Below are 21,099 nucleotides of genomic sequence, written 5' to 3' on the forward strand. Positions count from 1 at the left end.
CCTAGACGGCTTACGTCCGTATGGCGGCAGACATGCGTGTGCCGATCCCCTGCAGTACAGTGCACTACCGGGTACGCGTTACCAGAGGAAGTACCCTAGCAGGCTTACAACCGTATCATGGTGGTTGTTCAAGAATGCGTGGGTCCATCTCCGAGATAGTGGAATAGCGGGCCAACCCGCGGCGGAGGTCAAGCAGGCTTCAAGTACTCCGCCAAATTACAAAAATAAGTTTAATATTATGGGTCCAAATACAATCAAACAAAGTCGGCGTTGTAAGAGAAACACTACATTTAAATTATACAAGAAAGTGCACTTAGTGTAGCACGTTGACCTCGAAGGGCTTTATTTCTTTTAAATCACGTTTGAAGAGTAAGGCGAGGGGGTAAGAGTGTGGCGACGGCGCCTGTGCACGTTGCCTGGGCTTCCGTGGTTATAGCATCACGCGCGTCGGAGGTGCCCACGCGGCTGCAACAGCGGTTGCGACATTATGCATTGGTGGTGCGGTGACCGCGGCGGCGCTTGTGTTGCCGTAGTCGGCTGTATGAAAAAAAAATGATCCACAATGTATGCAGCCCGTGTATGCGGCCCATATATGCAGGTTAAAAAGCACTGCTGGCAATCCGTCCTCGCATGTCTTGCGGCCCCACGAATTTTTTCCCAGTCGTTGACACATTCGATCAAAATTAAATTTCTAGGTAGGAACGCTCCTTTTCAGTCAGGGTGACTGATAGTACACTAATGCAAAGGTCATTGTGCTTCCCGATCTGAAAAGCTTTAAAAAAATGGACCGCATCAAGAAGCTGCAGGTAGTTATCTATTTGCGCAAAGTGTCGCATTGTTTAAAGATAGTGGTGGAGCGCCAAGGCGAGAACGTTACGTTTTCCGCCTCCTCAAAGTTAGCTTCTTTGTGCGCCCGCCTTTCGGCGGATAATAAAAGTTCCTTCGGGTGCTCGGCTAATCGCAGAAACACATTTGTTAAGTGTCCCTAGCAAGTAATATAGAAAATACCGGTGAAGTGTGGAAAGGTATACATAGGCTATGTAGGACAGTTTATCAACCAGAGGCTGAAGGAACACAAAAACACTTTAGGCGCAGGTGAGGACGGTCATTCAGCCCATCATTGCAGTAGTTGTGGCTGTGTTCTTTTGTTTAGTTCGGTAACGATTCGCGGCCGGGGGAAAACGCGAACTGCGAGGGTGTTTTTCGAATTAATAATATCTTGGTGAGGGCTAGTTGGTTCATATTTAGGACTGACGTTGAACAGCGCGAATACGACAAGTGCACGAGCAAACAAATAGCATATACAGGCGCTGTCAACAAGTAATTTACGTCAATCATTGTATAGTCGTATTTAGCGCTATTTTTCAGACTCGAGTAATTTGCACATACTTTTTGCTTTTCCCCAAGAAGGTTCTACGAGACCAAAAAGGGCTGTTCCTTAAGGTGGCGTGATGCGTTTTCTTAGGTAGTAGCCCAAGGAACGCGACCGGCAAGTGGTTATGGCGATGAGGGTGACACATACGTATGCTGAGTGTTGCAAGGCTGGTAATTAGATGAAGGAGCCCACTGTAGAAAAAAATTTGCATTAGTAGGATCTTGATGAGGGCTAGTTCGTTCATATTTAGAACTGAGGTTGAACAGCGCGAATAAACAAGGAAACAAACAAATATCACATACAGGTGCCTCTACGGGATAGAACGAGCGCGAGAGTTAATAAAGAGCGGAAGAGGAGCGTGTGAAGAAAGAAAGAGTCAAAGAGAAAGAAGGCAGGACTAAATTGGAGCTTGCGAAAATAAGACAAGGCAAGCGAGATTAGCCCGCAAGGCGGATGTGGCACCGCCACAAACGGAAAGCATGGAAATGACAACTTTGTTTCAGCCGTACAAGACAGGCGATGGCGTCGGCTTCTACCTGATTCATTCGGAACAGGTCTGCGAGATGCAGTCATTTCACCAAGACACATGGCCGGAGCGGTTGATAGAGTTACTGCCGGGAGAAGCCTCACAAGTCGTAGCCCAACTGAGCGCAGCGTAGGTAGGCGTGTACAGTTGAGTGAAGGCGAGTTTTCTCACAAAATACAGGCTCTCAGCCGAAGTATTTTGGAGATTTCGAGAGGAACCAAAGAAGTCTAATGAAACCATTGTCAAGTTTGCGTGTCGCCTGAAGGACAATTTTGCAGAGTGGGTGAATGGGGCGGATAATGTAAGTAAACTTGCAGATTTATACTGCTGACAGCTGTTTGTCATGACCCTGACAGATAACGTGCGCCTTTCGGTTAAGTAGAGGCAATAAGGCCTGTCTGTAAAGAGTGCCACACAGCTGGCCGATAAGTATGTGGCAAGTCGTGGATTCACGCCACATAGCAGTAGCGCACAATACGATTAAAAGCCTTCCCCACGCCCGCTATCTTGCCCTAGGGGCAGCAAACCATAAAGAAGGAGAATGAAACAGCTAGCTCCGGAGACGTAGTTAAGCAGGAGGAGGAAATCTTTCCGATTTCACCAACAGAAATTCAAAAAGTTGGTCAGGCCGACTGGCCGTCAATGGGAAGAAAGAAAAATCACTCGAAAATGAGCACTAGAAACAGGGTTAAAAGAAAGAGACGTATCAAATTCAGAAATGCGGCAGAGAAGGCAACGCGGCCCAATAAATCCAAAGCCACTAAACACTATGGGGAGAGTGATGAAATATTTTGAAAGGCCTGTTTGTCCTTTGGAATGTTTCGAGTCGGAGCGCGTCCGAGTCGTCCGACGATGTTGAAAAGAAAGCGACGTTCGGCGGGGAGGGAGACAAACGCCAGGGGGAAATTATGTTCCCCCTCGCTAAGCTCATTTCGAGGTGTAGCTTGTATGACACGTGCGCGCACGGCGGTCAGGAGACGCGACGTGGTCATACCAGGTACTGCATTCCGAGGGTAAGGGCCCGTACAAGGTCAATCCGCCCGTCCGAACCGCCCTCATCCACCCGCGTGCTTATGGCTCTCTAGTGGTGAGCGAGGAGCGGTCGCACCTTTCCCATCCTCACGCCTGCTCGTCTCTCATTGGCTGGTAAGAGGCGGACGGTGTCGGCTGTCGTCACAGCAAACATGGCGCGTGCTCGAAGCGAACGAAGCGGGGACGCAAGGCCTAAGCTACAGCCGCGTCAGAAAGAGTCTATTTTTTCTCCTCTTTGTGATTTTTACTAGAGATATCTGGCACCGACGGACATAGTCATCGAAAGCAGCAAGCCGGTGTACGCTTCCAGACCTCGTCAGTGCGCGCGATCGCCAACAGAAACAGATGGAGCGCAGGAAGTGTGTGTTGTTCTTACGAGAGCGTCGGAAGAAATATTTGAAGCCGTCGACTTCGTGATTTCTCGTGCCATGCTTCACGTGTGCGTCGCAGACGAGAACTCCATCACATAAACCTGCATTCTGAGCAGCACACATGTTCAAGGCGCAGCGAAATAAGTACCGTCCGATTACCGCACCCAGCGAACATGATTGGTTTCTATTGAGGGTATGCGAATCGTTGCCGCGAAGTCATGAACACCAGCCCTCGCAACTTTCAGAAGTAATGATACCATCAGCAACAATAAGTTCTTATTGCCTCGTTGCCTCTATTGCCTCGCTGCCATTCCGCGTGTGCTACACTGCGTGTGAGCCGTTTTGGCAGCTGCGACGCGCCGAGGGGACTGCGACGTTCGAGCTGTGTTCTTGCCGTTACGAAACGTGTTCGCAAGCTACAAACCGTGATATGTATGTGCGATGTGTCACAGCGTTGCTGGGTGTAGAAGTGCTCGTTCTAAGCGATGTGCGTGTGCTCAGAAGTGAACTGTGCACAAGTGTTGCCGATCGTGTTTTCATATTTAGTACCCTTACAGATAAGCCCTATCACACCGGCCTTTTCTGCCTCGTACATCTATCGTTTGTTTCAAAAGTTCTTACTACACGCTTCAAGATGCTCCTACAGGTGGGGGGAAATTGGGGAACATAATAATAATTGCATACGTCAAGTCGTTCAGCGCTGTCGTGAAATGTAGACGCGCCTGAGAGCACTATTGTTATGAATGCAAATTTCTGGCAGCCTTGATTTTCATAACGTGGACCTTAATGTGAAGAGCAACAGCAGTTATATGGGTTTTAAGATTACGTCAAACAAAATCGCCTTACATTTGGGGGATGCAAGCGTCTTGCATAGCCTAGAACCTAAACTGTCTGGCTTTTGCTGGTGCCCGAGCATACAAGATGTTTGTGCAGGCACCAGTGACATAGCAGCAGGACTTATTGTGGATGAAAACCGCCTGCTTGATTTTGAGTCTTAGCAGTTTGCCTTTACTGATACAAGGTCATACGCATATAAAAGAAACAGCAGTGACCAATAAAGCTTGGCCATAAGATTTTCATATCGGTATGTGTGTCAGAAGAAATATTTAAAGTCCCCTGCAAAATGTACAATCACACTTGCTAAAATACCGTCGGCCCTTGCACTCCGTGAAGATGGATGATAAGTGAAGCTTGTCTATTTGTACAACAAAACATCTCCTTTGCCATTAACTTTATGTTTTCTTGAATGTGCCTCTGTGATTAACAAGATGTGCATTGTGTGGATACTGATGACATCAGTGAAGACACCTTTTCAGTGAAACACGTTTATTGAACATCAGAAAGTTTGATTTTTTGCAAGTGAGCAGAGTAGCCTTGTGATCACGGCAGTATACTGCGAGAGGTTTGGTCATCTCGATATCACACGTCATTTGCATATGTACAATTATACACATGCATCTTATAGTAGTGGGTACGTTCCCAATGAGTGCAACACCGCAGCGAAAAGCACTCAAACGTTAATGTACTCAGCCACTGTGTTTGCTTTGTTGACAGTGAAACACATGTTTATTGAACATCGGGAACTTCACAGGTAAATTTTTGGCAAGTGAGCCGAGTATCCTTGTGACGGCTGCGGTATACTGCAAGAGGTTCCGTCATCTTGATGTCACACATGTCATTTGCATTTGTCAAATTACACAAGTACGTCTTATAGTAGCAGGTACGTTCACTTGAGTGCAGCACCGCAGTGAGAAGCATTCAAATGTGAATGTAATGAGCCACTGTCCTCGCTTTGTTGGCAGTGAGGCACATTTATTGAACATCGGAAACTTCACCAGTAAATTTTTGGAGTATTTTTGCACTATACTGGAAGAGGATTGGTCATCACAATGTCACACATGTCATTTACATATGTCAAATTACACACGTATGTCTTATTGTGGGTACGTCTGTACTCCTTGATTGCGCAATGCCTCTATGACTGCTGGTATCTCTACTGATTCAAATGCCTCTTGGTAATCTATGAAAGTCATATGGACAGGCTTATTGTACTCTGCGGATTTCTCAATAACCTGAATAATCACCTGGATGTGATCTGTTGTAGAGTATCCCTTCCTAAAGCCAGCCTGTTCGCTCGGTTGACTAAAGTCCAGTGTTGCCTTTACTCTATTGGAGATTATTTGGTAAATATTTTATATAATACTGGGAGTAAGCTAATGGGCCTATAATTTTTTCAATTTTTTAACATCTCCCTTTTTGTGGATTAGCAAAATTTTGCATTCTTCCAGTTTTTTTGGAACCTTGCAGTCGACAGACACTTTGTATAAAGAGCCGCAAGTTTTCCCAGCAGTATGTGTCCTCCATTTTTGATTAAATCGACTGTTATTCCATCTTCACCTGCCGCTCTTCCTCGTTTCCTGTCTTGCAAGGCCTTTCTGACCTCATCACTAGTTATAGGAGGAGTTTATCCTGTTCAGTACTGTTTCTCATAGAGGTAACCCTACTCCTCTGGGCACTGTACAGGTCAGTATAGAATTCTTACACTGCTTTTACAATACCTTCGAGATTGCACATGATATTACCCTGCTTATCTTTCAGTGCATAGATCTTGGTTTGTCCTATGCCAAGTGTACTTCTCACTAATTTCAGGCTGCGTCTGCTTTTACAGCTTCAGTCTTTCTCACCTTATAATTTAGAATAACCGTGATTTTCGCAATGTTAATCAGTTTTGACAGTTCCGCGAAGCCTATCTTATCTCTTCAGTTGGTCACTTTCATTCTTTGTCGTTTCTTTATTAGGTCCTTTGTTACTTGGGACAGCTTGCCTACTGGCAGCCTTGGTGCCTTGCCTCCCACTTCAATTGCTGCCTCTAAAGCCAGCCTAGTTACAGTTTTATTCATTACCTTTATAAGGCTGCATATTTGTTTGCAAGTACCGGCCTGAATTTGTCTGCCTCTAGGTTGGCCAGTTTCTTGACCATTTTTACTCTTTCTCTCTTGGAACTGAGGTGAATCTTAGCCCTCACTAACCTATGATACCTGAACTGAAAATGTTGATGCTCAGTCCAAGGACACCATGTGCAAGCTTGACTAAATGAGTGATAGCCACTTTTACTATACAGGTGGTACACTTTCTTGCATAACGTGGACCCAAGCTTGCTGTTTCTTTCCGTCACAATGATGATCCATCTAATATTTGTGCCTGGACACAACCATGTATGTCTGCAACATGCATCACAATGCAGAGTCAGCCAAACAAGATATCCTCTTTTCCCATTTTTATAATGCTCCCCGAATGTCATTTTGTCAGTGCCCATAGTCCCTGTGTAATACTTTGCCACATGAAAGAAGAATTTCATAGGCATCAGCTGTTATGAATTATGCAAGACATGTAGTCCTGGCTCTCATGAGCACACGAATTACTAATCTTCAGAAACATAGACAAATTGCATGCTGTGGAAAAGAGCGGCTTCGCATTCTAAATGTTATGCAAATATGGCACCACTCTCTTCTTTCTGGTGGTCAGGGAAGGCTCTTGTGTCATTACATGATTTCAAGTTCAACCCTTTGTAACCCAGTGGCAGCATATGTTGCCATATTACTGTACCACAGCTCTTGCATATACTTCGAGCTCTGTTTTACTAATAGTAACATGCATGCTACGTCAGCATTTTCCTGGACCCTACCTAGATAGCACAACCTACAGAGGGGACGTTATTATAATTTTCTCACGCAATGTCACAGTGCCGCGTGGGCATGCTGTACGCTACAGTGAAAAAGGTTACATCGAGCGAGCAGGTTTGCCTGGTCACCCGCCGCCTATTTACAACATTGCTGTATAAAATGAAGACAACAAGGCACTGCTTCTTTCTTGACACACCTCACAGCATAATGACACGTGCCCGCAAGAGGTCTATAATTGCATCTCAATACAAGAAATGTGAAAGAAATAATACAATCAATACAGACGTCGCTGAGCGGCTGCGCTTTCACAGAAATCTAAATTTGCTGGTAAACTTGTCGCCTTCATCTTTGGGAGCTTTGCTTACAGAATGCTGCATTGTTGGATGGTGTGTGAACAGCCAATGAGGCCATGGCTTGCAAAAAAAAGTTTTATTACCCTTCTACTGCCACAATGACCTCTTAAAAGAAGTGCATATGCCGCGCGGAGTTATTGAAAATGGTCTGGGTGCTTGCTCGTTAGTTTCTCGCAAGTTGGGCGCTATATGTGCTCCTATGTCTCGGTAAAAACAAAATTGTCCCCTTACTGCTCTCACTTTCATGAGAAAACGTACTAGGATTGAGTTTATGGTCTTGGTACTCTCACCATTGCGTTACATGTTAAGAGGATTGAAGTAGCTCACAGTAATGTTTTAATTTGTACGTATTGGTCACAAGGGACGTAGAGTGCTGCTTTGCAGGAAAATATTTTTCACAGCAATTTTAAGCAGCTGAGCTACACCAAAACATAGTTTTTAATTTTTCAGCACGTGCTATATGCAGCAGGGTTGAGGGATTAAATCACGGATCGTAGCTAAGCAGCATGGTCTGCCACATAAGTTGTGAAACTTTGCGGAACACATTGAAAGCATTCACACTTTCACTCTCAGATGTGGTACTAAACATCATTACCAAATGCAGCGCTTTGAATTACCACACAACAAGCACAGAGCGAAACAAAGTGTTCTTATTGAGCTTTGAAAATACTATGCAAGAAACTGAAGCTGGACTCCTCCCCCTCCACCTTTTCTTGAAAAGTGACATTTACTTGTAAAATATGTGGCATTAAATAAGGCTGCGCATACAATGGATCCACCTCACAGTTGCCTGTGCAGCTGTGGAGTATGTGCCGGGTTCAGTGTTAAAGCTACAAGTTTTCCAATCATATTTGTTAAGTGTTTCCCATGTAGGTCAATTTTGGCCACCACACAGGCATCTTCAGTGTAGAAGGGTTTGTCGATTGAATACAAGGGTATTGACAAGTACTGGAATGGCACAGGCGGAAACCTAAAGTGCAGAGCTCGTCTCTACGGCATAGACACATTTCTCACAAACTGTATGGCTACTGGTGAATCTTCTGTGTTGGAGAAAGGTCTATTGCGGGAACGAAATTTCGGCATCTGCCAAGAAGCGCTCTTCCTTGTATATTGGTGTTTTGTTTCTCATCTTTTTCTCATACCTTCTATGTCTGAGTTTACGCTGCCCATTTGTGCAACAAAAGTTTCTCCAGGGGTAATTTTACACTATATATTACAGTGAAGCTCTGGTAGAGGTTTTTATAGCCTACTGAATAAAAATACATACAATACATCCACATAAGTTGGTACTAGGAGGCTCGACAGGCCACCTGCGTTGGCAGAACTAACAATATTTATTCAAAGTCACGGGAAATGCAAAAGAAAGTAAAAGCACGAAGTTCTTCATGTCCAATTTCACGAGTACCTTTATCACTTGAAAAGACACAGTGCTATAGTTACAATACAGAGGTACTAAAATCAAACCATTCTCATGGGGTCCAACATACACAGCACAAATCCAGTCAGAGAGTGTAGTAGTTATGAACGGAAAAAAGTTCAATCATATGCGTGGATACAACTTCGGAAAAGTCTACAAGAATTTGGGTGAGGCCGGCTCGAAGATCTAATACTTATCCTTCTACAGGAACGCTTTGAAGATGATCATTCTTTATATGCTAGGCAACCCACAAAAAGGCAGGTTTCTGTCGTCATCATTGCGTAACTAGTTTACATCAACTAAAGGTCGGAGGTCTCTCCCAGCAATCTCCAATTATCCCTGGCTAGCATCGGGTGACTTGATCACACCACTTAGTCGCCTGATGTCGTCTACTGTTTCTCCTTGCCTTGGCGCCCGTTCTGTTGCTCTAATAGACAACGAGTAATACACTTTGTGGTCAGCATTGCCTGTTTAACTACAATGTCAAATATACTGTTAGTAGAACTGGCTTATAAGCTTAGTTATAACGGCTTTGAGGTGCAAATACAGCTTATATTTAGAAGCAGGGGTCTATCGGGCCGTTCCCCGTTGCCTCCAAAGTATTTACTAAGGTAATTGCAAATAGAATCAGGAACACCTTAGACTTCCGTCAACCAAAGGACCAGGCAGGATTCCGTAAAGGCTACTCAACAATAGACCATATTCACACTATCAATCATGTGATAGAGAAATGTGCGGAATATGACCAACCCTTATATATAGCATTCATTGATTACGAGAAAGAGTTACATTCAGTCGAAACCTCGGCAGTCATGGAGGCATTGCGGAATATGGGTGTAGACGAGCCGTATGTAGAAATACTGAAAGATATCTACCGCGGCTCCACAGCCACCGTAGTCCTCCATAAAGAAAGAAACAAAATTCCAATAAAGAAAGGGGTCAGGCAGGGAGATACGATCTCTCCCATGCCATTCACAGCGTGATTACAGGAGGTATTCAGAGACCTGGATTGGGAAGAATTGGGGATAAGAGTTAATGGAGAATACCTTAGTAACTTGCGATTCGCTGATGATATTGCCTTGCTTAGTAATTCAGGGGACCAACTGCAATGCATGCTCACTGACCTGGAGAGGCAAAGCCGAAGGGTGGGTCTTAAAATTAATCTGCAGAAAACTAAAGTAATGCTTAACAGTCTCGGACGAGAACATCAGTTGACAATAGGTAGTGAGACACTGCAAATGGTTAGGGAATACATCTACTTAGGACAGGTAGTGACTGCGGATCCGGATCATGAGACTGAAATAATCAGAAAAATAAGAATGGGCAGGGGTGCGTTTGGCAGGCATTCTCAGATAATGAACAGCAGATTGCCATTATCCCTCAAGAGAAAAGTTTATAACAGCTGTGTCTTACCTGTACTCACGTACGGGGCAGAAACATGGAGGCTTACGAAAAGGGTTCTACTTAAATTGAGGGCGACGCATCGAGCTACGGAAAGAAGAATGATAGGTGTAACATTAAAGGATAAGAAAAGAGCAGATTGGGTGAAAGAACAAACGCGTGTTAATGATATGTTAGTTGAAATCAAGAAAAAGAAATGGGGGGACATGTAATGAAGAGAGAAGATAACCGACAGTCATTAAGGGTTACGGACTGGATTCCAAGGGAAGGGAAGCGTAATAGAAGGCGGCAGAAAGTTAGGTGGACGGATGAGATAAAGAAGTTTGCAGGGACAACCTGGCCACAATTAGTACATGACCGGTGCAGTTGGAGAAGTATCGGAGAGGCCTTTGCCCTGCAGTGGGCGTAACCAGACTGATGATGATGATGATGATGATGATGATGATGATGATGATGATGTCTATCGAGCTCATGGTGGCAGCATTTGCTATAGAAGCACACAGCAATATCAAGTACAGCTTCAGACACACCAAATCGGAGAGATTTAGGAATAGCTCACCCAACCACCTTTGCATATGAAAAACCTATGCACTGCTTGTGGTATTTTGTATATCTTTTTGCATTGTTTTGTATGCCAGGTAGTTTGTGTCTTCTAAGTTAGGGTGCGAAAAACCTAAAACTTCCTATTCCGTTGGGTTATTTAGTTACATATGATCTTCAAATTCCTGGCGATCCTATGCGTACGGGTACAATGCCATACACCATAAAGCCTCCAACACCGGCCCAGAAGAGTGCCCCTAGCTTTCAAACACCTGTAATGAACCTGTTTACAATGAAAAAAGTGTGAAGTTCATCTATATATCTTCATTAGTTTCGTTTAAGTGCCTCCCACTGACTTTCGGTACTCAAGAGAATGGAACAATGAATCGATTCAGTTACATTCACGTCTACTAAGATGGTGTGCTTGATGTACAGAAACGTGTTCAGCTTGTTTGTAAAATAAAACAGCATTACAACATTGGCTGTCATTTAGAACATACTCAGAGATTTTTACAAGTGTGAACAAAGTTTTCACTTACCGTATGCTCACGCGATACAAAGGCTCGACTCTGTACACCAGCTGCAACATATGCTGCCATTACGAAGTGCTGCACCACAACTTCTGTACGGTAGTTAGACTCCACTGAAACACATGTGCTACATCGGTGATTTGATACAGCCACACAGTTTGCAGAACCTGAGGAGCAGTTACCCGCTGTGATTGCTTAGTGGCTGGGGTGTTGGCCTGCTAAGCACGAGGTTACGAGATCGAGTGCCACCCACGGCGGCTGCATATTGATGGGGGCGAAATGCGAAAGCACCCGCGTACTTACATTGAGGTACATGTTAAACCCCAGGTGGTCCCAATTTCCAGTTTCCCACTACGGTGTGCCACATATTCAAATCTTAGTTTTGGCACATAAAACCCCATAATTTAATCTTTTTCTTGGAGCGGTCAATATTTGTGATAAAGAAATTATGGTCTCTGACAGGAAGCAAGTATATTGGCACATTGGTGGTTTGAGTCTGCATTTTCTTTTTGTTTCATAAACATGTCAGTTTACTACACCCATACCTTAAGAAAGCAATTGATAAATGTGCCCTAACACTGCATTTTGGAGTAACAGTGCAATAGCAGTTCTTTGTGAATGAAGTAAAGTTCACATGTGTTGCCACTGCAAAGGTAAGCACGTCACGTGCATTAGGCGAGCTCAAAAATGTAATGCAAAACCTCCTGCAATGCAAAATCCAGAAAGGCCTCATGTCCAAAGGACTTGGGATGTTTTATTAGCATACAGAGAACAACAGAGCTCTTAAATGCACTATAGGGGCCACCTAAACACAAGTCATGCGCAGTAGCTGTGCTGGTTCTCAATATCCTGGGTTTGGTTGTGTTGTGTTGTGCAAGTATGTTGTCACAATTAGCAAAGGAATTTATTTTACAACTGATCACTATGTCTGTATCACAACGAAAGCAATGTTTTAGTGCTGCAATACTACACTTATTGGCTCCACCTAATTATGAGTAGTGACGTGCTGTTTCTTGTTTCATTTTACTCTCATTGACACGGAGCATATGATGAGCTCGAGCGGCTCCTCGAAAACATTCCATCGTAACTTGTATTTTTTTTTTGTTTGCCAGTAAACACCCACTACATCATGTAATGTCTCAACAAGGGACCCTTGAGGAAATAAATAAATAAATAAATAGAAATGACTAAATGCAAAAACGCTCTGATTTCTTATTCTAATGCTCCTCAGTTTTGATTGGCACTGCAAGCGCGAGTAATAAATATCCGCAAATAATTACTGGCTTCTTAACACCAAAACACATGATTTTAACTTTATATTTATGTGTTTCGAAATGAGAAAATGTTTGGTATTCGTAATCGGTGCCTTTCAGAAACTGCGCTACTTACACAAGTGTACATAATTCATAATTTAATGGGTAGGTACAGCACAAAGCCTGCCTACAGCAGACCAGCAGATTTTTTGGAGCCCGCAATAAGCGAAGAACCAAGCTGCACTATGCAAGCGATCAATGCAGCAGCCGTATGGAGAAATAGTCACAGCACCTTTCGATTCTAATCTGTGGCGTTCCGACTGCGGAGAACTTTTGTTACTGTTTCGAAAAAAAAAAGCTATTTCGTTCCGAGATACACATGCTCGGAAAGGTTTTGTGGTCGATGTCAATTATGCTCTATTAAATCAGGATTCTGTTATGCCTCATAGTTGCACGTGCCATTGGATTGTAGTGCAAATGCGCGGTGCAGCTAGGCAGTGTATGTTCGAGTTCGTAGCAGACGGCACGCATTGATGTCTCGGCCACGGCTCTTCGTATTTCGTTCTCTAAATAAATAAATAGATGGATAGAGAAATTAATTATAAATTGAACTTGAACTTAATAAAGGGGCGAAATTACGCAGAACTATTACGCAGAACTATTGCGTCAAACTTGAACTTGCATCCACAAAAATATGCCAGTGTCGTCTGCTGTCAAAAACAGTTGCCAACCTTGAACACGTTTGCTCCGCCGAATGGTTGCCAGCTGTCAACAGACCGCGTCATCCAATAGGAGTGCGCCTGCGATCCGCTCGTGCGGATTGAGCATGGCTGGCCCCAGGCGGGCGGACAGTGTCGGGTGTCGTCACAGCAAACATCGCGCGTGCTGCTCGAAGCGAAGCGAAGCGGGGACGCAAGGCCTAAGCTACAGCCGCGCCAGAAACAGTCTATTTTTCTCCTTTTTGTGGTTTTTAGTAGAGTTATCTGGCAACCACGGAGATAGTCATCGAAAGCAGCAAGCCGGTGTACGCTTCCAGACCTCGTCAGTAGGTGCGATCGCCAACAGAAACAGACGGAGTGCAGGAAATGTGTGTTGTGTTTACGAGAGCGTCGGAAGAAATGTTTGAAGCCGTCGACTTCATGATCTCTTGTGCCATGCTTCGCGAGTGCGTCGCAGATGAGAACTCCATCACATGCACATGCATTCTGAGCAGCACACATGTTCAAGGCGTGGCAATAAGTAGCGTCGGATTAGCGCACCCAGCGAACACGATTGGTTTCTGTTATGCGTATGCGGATCGTTGCCGCGAAGTGGTGAACGCCAGCCCTCGCAACTTTCAGAAGTAATGATACGATCAGTAGCGAAAAGTTCTTATTGCCCCGTTATCGCTGCCATTCTGCGTGTGCTATACTGCGTGTGAGCCGTTTTGCCGGCTGCGACGCGCCGAGGGGACCACGACGTTCGAGCTGTGTTCTTGCTGTTACGAAATGTGTTCGCAAGCTACAAACCGTGATATGTATGTGCGATGTGTCGCAGCGTTGCTGGGTGTAGAAGTGCTCGTTCTAAGCGATGTGCGTGTGCTCAGAAGTGAACTGCGCAGAAGTGCTGCCGATCGCGTTTGCATATTTAGTACCCTTACAGATAAGCCCTATCACACCGGCCTTTTCTGCTTCATACATCTATCGTTTGATTCAAAAGTTGTTACTGCGCGGTTGAAGATGCTACTATTGGTGGGGGGAAATTATGGAACATCATAATAATTGCATACGTCAAGACATTCAGCGCTGTCGTGAAATGTGGGCGCGCCTGAGAGTACTAATGCCATGAACGCAAATTTCTGGCAGCCTGGATTTTCCTAATGTGGACATTAATGTGAAGAGAAGGAATTTCTAGATTTCACGAAGTAAATTGCTTTATATTTTGGGATGCAAGCGGCTGACATAGCCGAAAATCCGAGCTGCTTGTTTTTGACTAGTGACTAACCACAGGGTCTGTTTGTGAAGGCACCAGTGGCATGCTAGATGAATATGTTATAGGTAAGAGCTGGATACTTCCTTCTTATTAAGTAAAAATTTTGCGTTTGCTGACAAAAAGCAATATGAATGTAAAAATGAACACGTAGGACGAGTAGTAACAAGTGAGTAAGTGTCGCAGGCAGGTATGGTGTTATTTAAAATTCTGCTAGCAGCCAGCAGAACTGCGCGAAAGAAATTTTGTCCAGAGTTCTTCCTCACTGGCTAGCCATGGTCACATTACTAATGCAGGCAGAATTGGGTACGCGAAAGTTTGCCGTTGCTTTGTATATCCACCATATTTGATTATCTGGTTCGCGTCGCCTGTTTTGGCACGAGCCTTCAGTTTAAAATGAACAATAGCACAAGTACCAGCATTATGTGCCTGATAAGTGATTTATTTTCTACCCTCGTGTTCATTCTGCCAACAGTATTTAGCAAATAACGTGCATAAAACTGACTTCGGCCTTCAAAGTATGCCCAATAAATGTTTTTCCGGTGCACTATAATTTGCCAGTAAACTTACTGCTACCTATCATTCGTGGGTGTAGGATGTTGGACTCTATATGTGGCTATCAGAGTGATCTTTATTTTGCACAGGCCACGGTTCCACTCATTAACTGAACTGTTTTCTGCTGCGCTGCAAGATTATGGAAAGCGGGTCTCGCCTCTTGTCATTCCTCAGCATGTTCATGGCCACAGTGCATTGCCCCTGAGAATTCAGCTGCTATGACAATATAAACGTGCCTATTGGCTGCTGTGAGGTTATCCTGAACACAAACTTTGACAGTTATGTCAGCATTATTTATGTGGTCGAAGCCAGCCAATGAGGACGAACTGCTTGCAAAATGTTCAAGTGACCCTACCGGCAGAGTGTCTGCTCCCTATATATGTTATCCACACTGCTTTGTCAGCGTGCTGAATTTTTCTTTTTTGAAAGAAATTTACTCCCCAGCCAGATAAAATATTGTCAAACCATCAATTTTAGACCCACACACATGGTTACTTCTTTATTTTATCACATCCTGGACATGACACCCATGTCTAGCTTAGATTAGCAACATCAGCTTAACTTATGCCTGGAGTTGAGTTGCTGCATGTGAGAAAAAATCACTGCGTAGCTAATACAAATTAGCTTGGTAGGAAACAATTTATTTGTGTTTATGGCTTATTGTAAATGTGTTGCTGTTCATTTGATGCACAGAGTAACACGTAAGCACAAATGTATGTGTACCTTTCATTTAGTTGCATGTATGTGTGAATAAAACAGCACAACTACTAATATCAAGGCACGTTGCACAAACTGTACCCATTAAAGATGTTCTATGTGGTACTCAGCTGATTTTATTGAAATTTTCTCACACGGTGCAGTTGCAACATTTCATACCTGTATGTAAACCAATTTAGGAATTGTATCCACTGCATGTGAGAATGCAGAATTTAGGCCAGTGAGGTAGAAGCTTTTTATTTAGCTTTTGCCATAGCTTATTAGAGGGATCTTGTTGATTATGCCATCCAAGCAACTCATAAAAAGGTTTGTGTTTAGTATACCAGCAGTGAAATACTGAATGCAGCTGCATTTCTTTGTATACTAGTGAGATGAATTCCACTGCTCATTGTTCGGTCATGTGTTGTTCTTCAGTCACACATGGTGACTGTATTTGGCGTCATGAGTTCTAGGCTAATTTTCGCATGGGAATTTCGATGAAGAGAAATCTGCCTCTTCAGCAGTCGGGTTAGTGGAAAGCCAGCCACTGAATCAATAGCCCAAAGACCAATTCTTGCGTGCTTTTCGCCAATCGGGTAGTGTGCGGAAACTATCTGTGATACATCACTTCAGCCACACCAATAATCACACAGCTAAACCTGCCACATATAGCTAAGTCATTGTTAAAAGGTTAACAAAAACCCGGGGCACTTCGCCGACCAGATAAAGATTTAAAAGAAAAGAAGACGTTTCGGCTCCCACACGGGAGCCTTGTTCACAGGTAAAATAAACAAAAGTGCTCGAGCAGCTCGCTTAAATAGTCTAGAACACGTGACGCAGGCAGCGCGCATACACTGACGGCAGATTGCCATCGCTCCTGTTCAGAGTGTGTGGCGTAGTCTGGATCATGAGGGACTCAAGATAAAGGCGTCGAGATAGCCCTTTTTCCCTGGCAAGGACACGTGCCTTCCCCCAGTCGATTGCGTGGCCGCTTGAAGTGGCATGCTCAGCCAAGGCACTGGATTTCACATTTTCTTTTTTGACGTCATAATTGTGCTGTTTAAGACGCCTTTCAAAGTCACCAGTTTCGCCAATATACACGTAGTCGCAATCCGCGCATGGGACAACGTACACAACACCTGGGAATTTCTCTTTTGGTAATTTGTCCTTAACATTGACGAGTGATTGCCGTAGTTTCTGGTTTGGAATGAACAAGGCTCCCGTGTGGGAGCCGAAACGTCTTCTTTTCTTTTAAATCTTTATCTGGTCGGCGAAGTGCCCCGGGTTTTTGTTAACCTTTTAACCATGTTTCATCCCGACCAGACGGGCTTCCGTCAAACACTGAACTTCATAGCTAAGTCATTGATATAGGTAGAAGAAGATGTTGCACGTAACAGTTACTCATCTCTTGAAATGTGAATGACCCAAACCTCGCGAGCATATCGGTCACAACCATCCAGCAGCACAAGTGGGAACACGTGTGCTATCACAAGCAAAAACAAGTAGAATAGTGCCACCATCTCGGCTGGTTTGTTATAATTACCTTGCCTGCAAGTGTGTTGCTTATATTGGATAGGCTTCCTACTTTATGAATTAACAGCTTTCACAACGTTTACAGCGCTAATGAAGGCACAGCACAGATACCAGTACCAGTACTGAAGGATGTTTATACAAGTAGGGCACAGAACTTATCGGTAAGTTCAAAAATATACTGTTAAAACTCTGTCAAACACACTAATTTCACATTCGAAGATATACCATCCGCAATTAATGCACATTCTGAACTTGCAATCAGTGCTCTGTATGGAAGATTGAGACCTGTGATGCCAAAAACTTATTTGCCTTTCAAATATTGACTTAAAGAAAAATTCCAGTCTGTACTTCTGTGTCGGATTGTAAAATATCAAAGGAGAAGTGCAAAATGGATTTTGCATGTAGTAGTCCCCTATGAATGTGCTACTCAAGCTGCACCGAATATAGCTACCTGCGTGCTAAGCATTGGACAAGGTACCATATGTATGTCTGACACAATAAATTTTTTTTCCATTGAACATTCTGAGCTCTAATTGTGAAATACATGCTGTTTTGACCTGCACCACGAAGAGCTGATGTGACAAAAAAATGTGTACACCTGAGTGTTATGTTGCTTTTCATGGTGTCTCAGCTTACTTAATACAGTTTTGAATTTACAGATTGCTTCACATGTTTATAGCTGAAAACGACAAAAACTACTTGCATTGGGAATACGAGGTCACAACACGAGGATTTGTGTGGTATCCTTCCTGTCCATCGATGTGTCCTTGCACTATAAATGTAAAACGTCACACCTGCAAACCTGAGCTTCCACCCTTACTTTTCAAACACTTTTATGAATGCTCGGCAGTTATGCTGATAGGCTCATTGTGAGAGCAAATCTAAACCATCTTAATTTAAGTGCGATGTGAAGGGTTGTTTCTGCATAGTCAAGCTGTTCTAGCGTGCCTGCAGGAATACAGCATTGTCCAGCGGTACCGTATACTTCAGGCGTAACAGTGAACTAGTAAACAAAGTGGCTGATAATAATAAGCTTACCCACACGTAGGAGCATTATGTTATCTAACCCACACGCAAAGTTGCTTTCAGTGTACTGAATAACCACAGCAACCAAGTTATACTACTGCACACATACAGGGCTGAAACAAAGCCTGGACAATGTTGAGCAATGCACCAAGGAACGAAAGATTACTTGGGATGGTGTGGATTGGAATAGTAGACGTGAATGCATACCCAATTCACCAGTTTGCATATTTTCTTCTGGAACAATTTTACATTTGGCACAGAGGGTGAGCCACTATGGCATCTTGACTGGAAATTTCTGTGCTCCCCGCTAATGGGAGTATCATTCATTTGGCTACACGAATAGTGCATAGATGATGGAGCCGAACAGTCTTATAGTTTTACGCAGAACCAGCTTGCGCATTATTCAAAAAACTAAACCTAAGGAACTATTTGCTGGTTTGTTATGCAAATAAAAAATGACTATTCGTGGTTCCTCACTTTTTGTGCGGCCCGGTCTTCCACCATATGAGCCTTCATTTCCTTGTCATATGCATGTTAAAGCAGCTACTAATGAAGAAAGACAAACACAAAACCACTAACTACATCAACCTTTTCACACCACAAGAGGTCACTGAACTCACTACTAAGTGAAGTAGTGAGTTCAGTAGTGAGTTTGATAATCTATGTTCGCTTTCAAATAAAATGCAGGTATTGGTCAGCTGTTTATGTTACACTGTGAATTTTTCGTTTTCCTGAAATATGGCACTGTGCATCAGCTAGCTAGGTTGTCACTGCATAAATACATAAACAACATGCAGCCCGTGCCCAACTAACTCAAATAACCTGAGTAGAGCTTATAATAGTTTATGGATAATGTGCATCCTGTGTGAGCTTATTTTTTATATGTAGAGCAATCAGAATAGAACATGCATGTATGATGCTGACAGTATCAAACAGTCTCAAGTCGAACGTCCTTGTTTGCTGCCATAGGTAGGGTACTGCCATGTCGGAGTACTGCTTAATTTTGTGTGCTTTGGTAATGTTTGGACGTTACTGAAATGTTAAATTAGGTATGTTAAGTAGTAAGGTGGCAACAGATGGGCCACCCAGGCTGGCAAGAAAGAGTGCAATTATTTGATTTCACTCAAAATAAGTTCTCTTATCAGCAACGTAAATTATTTGCTTTCAAATAAATACACCCCTTGGAAACATCTCATGAGTATACATATATCTGCATAAGGTCACCGCTATACATACATATTGCTTTAAGCCAGTCATAATGAATTGTGCACTCACTGCCTAGCCTTCAATTCCTTGCTGCATGAAGCTAAGCACTTATGCACAACCTTTCCGCACACGGTGAGAACTTTATTCCTCGCGGAGCACATCATTTAAGGTTATGTTTTGTTTGGAAAGTTTACAAGCAGCAATTATTAAATTTCTAATATGCATGTTTGATGCCTCATCTTTGATGGCTTTATATATGTAAAAAAAATGAAAGTGCATATCATGCATCCAAGTGCTTTAAGCACTCTCTTAAAATGGGCAGAGTGCAAAAAAAAAGTATGAGCAAGCAAATGCAAGCATATCGGCAAGCTGTACTCGGAGCCTCACACGCGTGCTCAGTGGTAAAGAGGTGTGTCTTGGCGACCTGCGCAGCTGTATTCCGCGGCAAATGCGCGTGTGTTCCGTAGTTTTGCAAGTTGTCACTAGCCCTACAGAAACTGAGCCATCGCGCCGAACACGGGGATTTCTGATGAATCGCTTCGGGTGACACTATCACTTTCGTGTGACGTAGAACGCAGCACGCTGGGTAATTCGAGAGATTTTGCTCAACCAGCCAAGGCAGCGCGCACTGAAAGTAATCAATCGAGTATACGTCGCATCTTGCGACATGATGCGATTGCAATAGATCTTTAAGTGGTGGCGTAGATTAGATGACTGGGCAGTGTTTCGAAGAAGGATGACGGTGCCAATGCAACACATGCGGTTGCAGAACAGAATCTGGCAGCCTAGACTCGCATTTTCACCGTGACGCGGAAACTTGAAATCATATATTCAAAAATATGCCAGTGTCGTCTGCAGTAATGCCCCTACATCCACGCGCCACCGCCTGGTCGGCGAAAACGTGTATGGAGGGGCTTTAGTCTGCAGCAGCGCCTCCTCTACGTAAAGGAGGCGATGTCTGCTAACCAAGGTAGTTGCCTACCTTGAACACCTTTGCTCCGCCGAACGGTTGCCAGCTGTCAAAAAGTTGCGTCGCCCAATAGGAGTGCGCGTGCGATCCGCTCGTGCGAATTGAGCGTGCATCGAATTTTGCGAGACCATCCGCCTTTTTGGCGTCCGCACACGGGCGGGCTAGGGCGGAACGGACGGGCGGATTGACCATGTATAGGCCCTAATGCCAGAAAGGCCGGTGGAAAGTACGAAAGTATCGGGGCTCTGCAGCGAGGGGAATGGCTTACGTGTCCTTTGTATTCCCTGTTTGACAAGTTTGACAAGAGCTTTCATACAGCGCCCGCATTGAGTACGGCTTAAAAAAGATGACACAGCCGTAGGCTATTCAGATGGAATAACGGCGATACAGGTTTCGTGGAAACCACAGTTTCTTTTTCTTAATTTTTTTAGAGTTTGGTTAAAGGTTTTGATATTTCCTAGACAAGAGACCGTTTTAATACTCCAGTTTTAAGCTTTGTTTAGATTGTTTGTTTTGGAAGCTCGCTGATATTCTGAAAGAATATCATGGTTTTCGAGCTCATACATTATTTAAACTTTTTTTTCGATATGCCTTTCTCTTTAAACAGATAGGCTTAATTTTTTGTGAGACACGCATGCACCGCCAAGTCTAGGTTATTTATTAC

At 43.8% G+C, this 21,099-nt stretch overlaps 1 long non-coding RNA gene across 1 annotated transcript; it reads right to left on the bottom strand.

The window, feature by feature from the left end:
* Window positions 1–429: 429 nt before the first annotated feature.
* LOC142566700 (uncharacterized) lies at window positions 430–20,619 on the bottom strand. Its single transcript, XR_012825107.1, has 3 exons — window positions 20,448–20,619; window positions 11,238–11,278; window positions 430–537 (listed from the first exon to the last, which is right to left on the bottom strand). It is a non-coding gene; the product is annotated as an uncharacterized LOC142566700 (long non-coding RNA).
* Window positions 20,620–21,099: the final 480 nt, after the last annotated feature.

The sequence above is a fragment of the Dermacentor variabilis genome, unplaced genomic scaffold (genome assembly GCF_050947875.1).
Source record: "Dermacentor variabilis isolate Ectoservices unplaced genomic scaffold, ASM5094787v1 scaffold_13, whole genome shotgun sequence".
Taxonomy (NCBI): domain Eukaryota; kingdom Metazoa; phylum Arthropoda; class Arachnida; order Ixodida; family Ixodidae; genus Dermacentor; species Dermacentor variabilis.